Source organism: Vombatus ursinus, unplaced genomic scaffold (assembly GCF_900497805.2).
Source record: "Vombatus ursinus unplaced genomic scaffold, bare-nosed wombat genome assembly UNPS02014893.1, whole genome shotgun sequence".
NCBI lineage: Eukaryota > Metazoa > Chordata > Mammalia > Diprotodontia > Vombatidae > Vombatus > Vombatus ursinus.
Window position 1 is genome coordinate 6,672,332 of NW_020954671.1, and position 7,775 is coordinate 6,680,106.

Here is a 7,775-nt window from a genome sequence, read left to right on the forward strand (position 1 = left end):
GCTGATGGTGGTCAAAAAGTAAGGACGCTGGAAGATTCCTAATGATTTGAATATTGGTTATTTGCATTGTATTCAAAATCAGTTCCGAACTGCAAAAACAGAAAGTTGGGCTTATTCTGCAACTTAAGGAAATGTTTATAGAAATTGCCCAGACGTTAATTGCCAAGCTAGGCTACTATGGCAGAAGCAGGTGGGAAATACCTTGCCATTTCACTTGATTGTAAGTTGAGTGGAATTACTGAGGCAATGTTTTTGTCATATCATAGAGTACCTTCAATATACCAAGCATTAAGGCACTGTGCTACATGCTGGACATAGAGATAAAAGGAAAAAGAGCACTTGCCTTCAGATAAATATATTCAGGATGATAGAGAGAGAGAGGGTGTGAGCTAATAAGTATCAGAAAAGGCATCTTGTAGGACCCATGAGCTGGATCTCAAAGGTTTGAAGTTTGTTTTTCCTGCCTTTAGTGTCATAGTTAAAGTATAACAATAATAAGAGATCATATTTCTATAGCACATTGCTCTCAGCTACCATAAGAGGTAGGCAGCACAAGTATTTTTATCTCCATTTTACAGATGTGGATAAGTTTCAGTCATTATTAAGAACTTACTATGTGCCTGGCATTGTGTTAAAGCTGTGGGGATATAAATGTAAGACTGTTCCTTGAGGAGCTCACAATTAAATAACTTAGTGTCCAAGGTCACAGGATTACTATATATTCACTTGAAAGTCCACTGTAAGATATTCTTGAAGATGAGAAAGTCAGAGAAATGTTACAATTGTAGGAAGGGCAATATTTATACACTCTGACATGGTCTTAAATTTTATATGCCTGTAATTAGTGCTATAATTGTACAATTTATATTAATTTATATTTATATTATATAATATTCATATTATATAATAAATATATGTATTAGATATTTATAAACTACTTTGCACATAGTAGGCCCTTAATAAACATACACCTACCATGTGCCAGACACTGCAATCTAGCACAGGAGACAAAATGCAAACAAATATATGCAAAGTGGGCTATGTACAGGATAAGTAGGAAATAACAGAAGGAAAACGCTGGGATTAGGAGGGGTTGGGAAAGACTTCCTATCCAAGAGATTTTAATTGAGAATTAAAAGAAGGTAGGGGAGGAAGAGCCAGGAAGAATGAGAGTTGCAGTGTCTTGTTCATGAAGTAGCCAGAAAGGCAGTGTCTCTGAATAGAGAAGTAAATGTCAGAGAGCAAGGTGTAAGAAGACCGGAAAAGTAGGAGGGGGCTAGGTTATGAAGGGCTTTGAATGCCAGACAGAGCATTAAAAGTATATAAAAGGATATCTTCATCAAGGAATCAGACATTTTTCCTCTTCTACATTCTTCTCCTTGGGAGATCCTGAGAGTGCAACAGTCATATGAATGGGGGGGGGGGGAGACTGAGGTTTGGGTGGTTTAGGAGAAGCACATGGCAGAGGTTAATATGTATTCAACCATACGGTTTGAATATTTTAAATTGCTAAGGGTCATTTATTTAGTACCCCTAAGTTTGAGAGCAATCTTAGAATTAATTCTACTAGCCTGAGAAGGAGGATTTCTTAGGCAGCATGATACCAGAATACAACCTTCATGACAGATAAAGGGAAATTATCTGGGTAGCATGGTCTCGGGGATTTTTTTTTTCCTTTTTCTCTTCCTTTTCTTTTTTTTCTGACTGAAGTTCAAGAGTTCATGGATTCAGTCTTCTATCAACAGAAGGAGAATTACCTGAACATTGTGCCTATTAGAAAGAAAAGAGGATGATATTTTTGGTTCTTAGTGCTAAGAGGATACATAGCAAGGAACTAAAGCCACTCTATAAAGGAGCAAAGGATCTAAACTTTGCAATCTGCCATTATAGTAAGTTTTTCAGATGGTTTGTATCTGAAGGAAAGGGTATTTGCTTGGATAGCACTCATAAATGTGTGGTTCCTCCAGGGGAGTTAATAGTACCATAAAGCTGAATATCTCTATTGCATCTTTGTAAGATAAAGGAGGGACTCCCTGCAATGTGAGTGATCTAGAGAGGATGTTCTCTGGGTAGTCACTCCAAAATGCATTCCCTTCTGGGGAGTTCCAGTCCTCATAGTAATACACCTCTACAATAATTGGTTTGTTTTAAACCTAGCAGGCAACATAATGACTCCTAAAGTTCACTTGTTTCTTTCCTTTTCAGCTTTAGGGAGTTTATTTTAGATGAAAAGTTCCGAGTTCAGTCATAGTCACTACAAGTTCCAATTAGAGGCATCTGGTGGCTGGATAGAGAGAGAGATTGGGCCTGTTGTCAGGAAGTCCTGAGCCCAAACTTTACCCCAGACACTAGCTATGTGGACAGCTAGGTGGCGGAGTAGGTAGAGCGCTGGCCTGGAGTCAGGGAGATTCATCTTCCTGAGTTCAAAATGGCCTCGGACATTTACTAGCTGTGTGATCAAGGACACTTAACCCTGTTTGCCTCAATTTCCTCATCTGTAAAATGAGCCAGAGAAGGAAATGGTAAACCGCTCCAGTATCTTTGCCAAGAAAGCCCCAAATGGGGCCATAAAGAGTTGGAAACGACCAAACAGCAGCAACTGGCTATGTGACCCTGGCAAGCCACTGTTTGCCTTGGTGTCTCTTAATTGCTCTGTTTACCTCAATTTCCTCAGCTGTAAAAAAAGGGATAATAATAGTGCCTACCTCCCAGGGTTATTGTAGGGATCAACTGAGCACTTAGCACTTAGCACAATTCCTTACACATAGTAAGTACTATATGAAGACTTACTCATTTTCCCCTCTCCCTGTTAAGAAAATTAATAACATCTAGGTAGAGAGTGGACTTTTGGCCTAAATTTATATTTGGTTCTGTCTCTAGTTAGCTCCTGGCTTCTTTGTGATTAAGGCAAAAGTTGGTTTATGGAAACAGCAGATATCATAGTGTCTATAGATAAACAGGCAGCAAGAGGAGAAGTTAGGGAAAGAGCTGACCTTTCCTCAGAACTCCCTCATCCTGGGACCTCTACTATGAAGATGCCTGTCGAGCCAGTGACTCTCCTGGATATCTCCCTTTTCTGCCTCAACTTTGTCTTCCCTTTGGTCTTTGTTGGAAATGCCAGCTTGCTTCAATATCTTAGAATCCAAAGACTCTGTTTCTTCTCTCCATTTCTGAGATAGTTTCTTCCTTTTATGCAAATTGCTTAGACAGTGGCCCAGCTGCCTTTCACAGTGGCTGTGACTGATTCAGAGAGATGGACAGACCCCATTTGCCCTCAGTTCTGATTGCTTGATTCACATCAAGGCAGGCACCAGAGGCAAAAGTGCTGGTTCCAACCCTACCTTTAACAGTACTGTAAGGCTAAATGTCTACAAGGACTTGAGACTCCCTAAAACATTGGGTTTTACCTGTCTAGGAGCCCCAAGTTCAATTTCCTTCTGAAAAGAGTCTGTCCATGGTGAAATGCTGAGTTTTGAGGATTTTAGGACCCTTCGGAATAATGGGATCCACACCAGAGAAAGTCAGTCAGTCAATCAACTAGTATTTATTAAGTACTTCTGTGTGCCAGGAATTGTGCTAAGTGCTAGGGGAAAAAAGGCAAAAAACAGTCTCTGTTCTCAAGGAGCTCACAGTCTAATAGGAAGACGATGCTACAGCTATATACAAACAAAATATTCTCTCTCCGGCGCTATCTCTGTTTCTTTGCGCTTTCACCTCCAACCTGTGCAGTTTGTACAACTCACAATGCAGGGGAGGGGAAGGAAGGAGAAAGAGACAGAGAGACAGAGAGAGAAAATCTTGTTTGTACAATTAGTGGGTCTTAGACGTGTAGCAGCCAAACGTTCTAGGGGTCTCTCTTTAAACCAAGAGAGGTCTATACAGATGTTTAGTCTTAGAATACTGTTAAGGGTAGGGTTGGAATCACCATTTTACCTCTCCATAGAGTTGGGAGTGGGGCAAAATAAGGTATAAGAAGGCCAGAAAAATAGGAAGGGGCCAGGTTATGATGGGCTTTAGAAGGCAGTAATTATCAAAACTATCTGGTACTGACTAAGAAATAGAAAGATAGATCAATAGAACAAAGTACATGTACAATTTACAGCAGCAAATAAATATAGTAACATTGCATTTGTCAAATGTAAAGACTTAAGATTTCATTATTTGGGTTAAGAATTCATTATTTGGTAAAAATTGTTGGGAAAACTAGAAAACAATATGTCAGAAATTATACATTTATAAAGATAAGATCAAAATGAATACTTAAGTTAGATATAAAGAGAGATATTGCATGAAAATTTTAAGAACATGGGACATATTACTTATCAGACTTGTGGATAGGTGACAATTTATGAATAAACAAGAGAGAGAGCAGATTCAGGTGTAAAATGTATAATTTTGGATAATAATTTTGAATAATGGATAATAAAAAGGTTTTGTACAAATAAAAACAAATTTAGCCAAGGTCAGAAAGAAAGCACAAAATTGTGGGAAAAAAATGTATAGACAGTTTCTCAGGTAAAGGTCTCATATCTCAAATATATAAAGAACTTTGTAAAATATATAAGAAAACAAGTCATTCCCCAATTGATAAATGGTCAGTGGATATGAACAGGCAGTTTTCTGATGAAGAAATCAAGACAATTTAGAGTCATATGAAAAAAAATGCTCTAAATCATTATTGATTAGAGAACTACAAATTAAAATAACCTTGAGATATCATTTTATATATACCTATCAGACTGGCTAAAATGATTGAAGGGGAAATCAACAAATGTTGGAGGGGATATGGAAAAATTGGGGCATTAATTCATTGTTGGTGGAATTGTGAACTTATCCAATCATTTTGGAAAGCAATCTGGAATTATGCCCAAAGAATTATTAAACTGCCCTTTTACCCAGTAATACCACTACTAGGTCTATTTCCAAAGACAATTAGGGGAAAAGGAAAAGAACTTATATGTTCTAAAATATTTATAGCAGCTCTCTTTGTGGTAGCAAAGAACTGGAAATTTCAAGGATGCCCATCAATTGGGGAATGGCCGAACAAGTTATGTTATATGATTGTGATGGAATACTACTGTGCTATAAGAAGTGATGAGCTCAATGATCTTAGAAAAACATGGAAGGACTTGCATGAAATGATGAAGAGTGAAATGAACAGAACCAAGAGAACCTCAAGTACAGTGACAGCAATATTGTTTTAAGAACTTTGAGTGACTGAGTCATTTTGATTATTATAAATACCCTAAATTAACTACAAAGGACATATGAAGGAAGATGCTATCTGCCTTCAGAGAAAGAATTGATAAATAGATGTATAGAATGATTTTACATATATACATATTTGCATCCAATAGTAGCCACCTCTAGGGTGAAGGGAAGGGGCAGGAGAAAAAAAAGAAATTTACATGATAACTTTATTCTATATTTTAAAAGAATAGTAAGTTGTACATAATAGATTTGCAGTTTCATGTGCAATCATCTTTTTTTTATCATACTATATTATGGAAATGCTTGTTTTATTCCATAAATTAAAAATAAAATAAATTAAAATTTTTTTTTAAAGCCAAAGGATTTATATTTGATCCTGAAAGTAATAAGGAGGTGCTGGAGTTTACTGAATGGGGAGTGGGGTGTCATGATCAGACCTGCACTTTAATAAGAACAATTTGACAATTGAGTGGAAAATGGATTGGAATAGGGAAAGACTTTAAACAGTCAGCAGCAGGCTATTGCAATAGCCTGGTGTGAGGTCCAGGTGTGAGGTGATGAGGGTCCACTTAAGCCCACAGTCAAAGCTCTTTTCTGGGAAGTCACTCTGCTCATGGATAACATAATCATTCCTTTTATAAAAATGGATAAAAATTCCTGTTCTAGGTCCAGCAGGGTATCCTGTGCAGCCACAAGAGAAGTGTGGGAGAGCCCTGCTGATTGCTTCTGCTCTGGTTGCTAGGAGAAGAGAGGAACCAGAGTACTCGGCAATGGATCCTCAGAAAACCTGTATCTTTAAGCCCTGCTAATTGTCTTGGCCAGTTGCATGCTAGACTCTTCATGCCTTCTCGTCAGCTCTTCCCCCTGAGTTTGCATTCCAAACTCTTTTTGAGATCTGAAAGTCAGCAGAGACATTCATTTTCAAAGCACATAATCGTTTTTAAATCAGGGATGTCTTACCCTGTTAACACCAGAAAACTGACTCCTCAATTCTCTCTCAACATGACTTTTGTTGGGGTCCACTTTTGTTGTGGTCAGAGATGAGCAGGAGAGGGGCAAAGTCTTCTGGACCCTGCTTTAATTTGGTGTCAGTTGTAATTACAATATTGCCAATGAGTAAGCAGGCAGGCTCTTCACAACAGATCTTATGAGGAAAGTACAAGTGTGTATTACACATTTTAGGGTTTTTTGGAGGCAATTGGGGTTGTGACTTGCCTAGGGTCACACAGCTAGTAAACGTCTGAGATTTGATCTCAGGTCCTCTTGACCTCAGGGCTGGTGCTCTATCCACTATTCCACCTAGCTGCCTCATATTACACTTTTTACTTAGTTATGCTACAAAGCCATTAGAACAGACAAAGCCGTGGCTGTCATGGAGTTTAAAATCTAAGACATAAACATTTAGAGGAAGTGTGTTAATTTTAAACATTGAATGAATGCATAAATTAAATATTTACTGTTTAAAGTAAAAGCTGTCCTGTGCAGGGTCCACATAAAACAACTCCTGAAGGAGGCAGGGTTAGTTAGTCTGTCCACAAGCATTAAGTACTAACTATGTGTTCCACACACCACAGTAGGAAAAAAATCAAAATTATAAGTAGCCCAAAAGACAATGGAAAGATATATGGTGGCCTTTAGCATGTTACCAGTGATGATTTACATGGTGGGTTGTTGTTGTTCAGTCATGTCTGACTCTTTGTGACCCCATTTGGGCTTTTCCATTTTCTTCTCCAGCTCATATTACATATGAGGAAACTGAGGCAAACAAGATTAAGTGACTTGTCCAGAGTCATACAATAAGTGTCTGAGGTCGGATTTGAACTCAGGTCTTCCTGACTTCAGGTACTTCACTCTATCTACTGTACTACCTAGCTGCCATGACTTACATGGATAAGAAGTGGCTTAAAAGCATTGTGGAAGACATGTACAGCAGTTGTATCAAACTCAAATAGAAATGGGGGCATTAATCTATACATAAGAATTCTTGTAGGATGCATGTTGACCTAGTTTTAAAATGTAATGTTATCTATATTTTATTGTATTTTTGTTGATTTTGTTAAATATTTCCTAATTACATTTTAATTTAATTTTAATGCGGGCAGAACTCAAGAGGGACATCACCATGTTTGATACTTCTGATATACACAGCATGACTAAAAAAAAAAGATTTGGTCCTGTGTCAAGACTGAGAGACAAATAAAGATGCAAAGTGCATTATTGGTAGTAGACTGAACTTAGGTCTCCAACGTATAGGACGAATGCTGTGTGAGTGAGTGAAGCATTTATTAAGCAGTTGCTATGTACAAAGCACATTTAAGAACTGTGGAAAGAAACAACTAGAATAATGAGGGATATTGTTTGAAGGGGTTGTTTTTTTTTAATATGAAGGGAATATTCCCTAGATGACATTATAGGTGCATCAAAGTATCAAATATTCATGTTATAACTAACAATAATATATTGGTTTTTCTGGTGAGCGTTTGTTTTGATGTCAATTCTTTGAGAGATTAAGCTTCTCCTTTTAGAGAGAATGCACAGATACTACCACCATGATAGCCATGGGA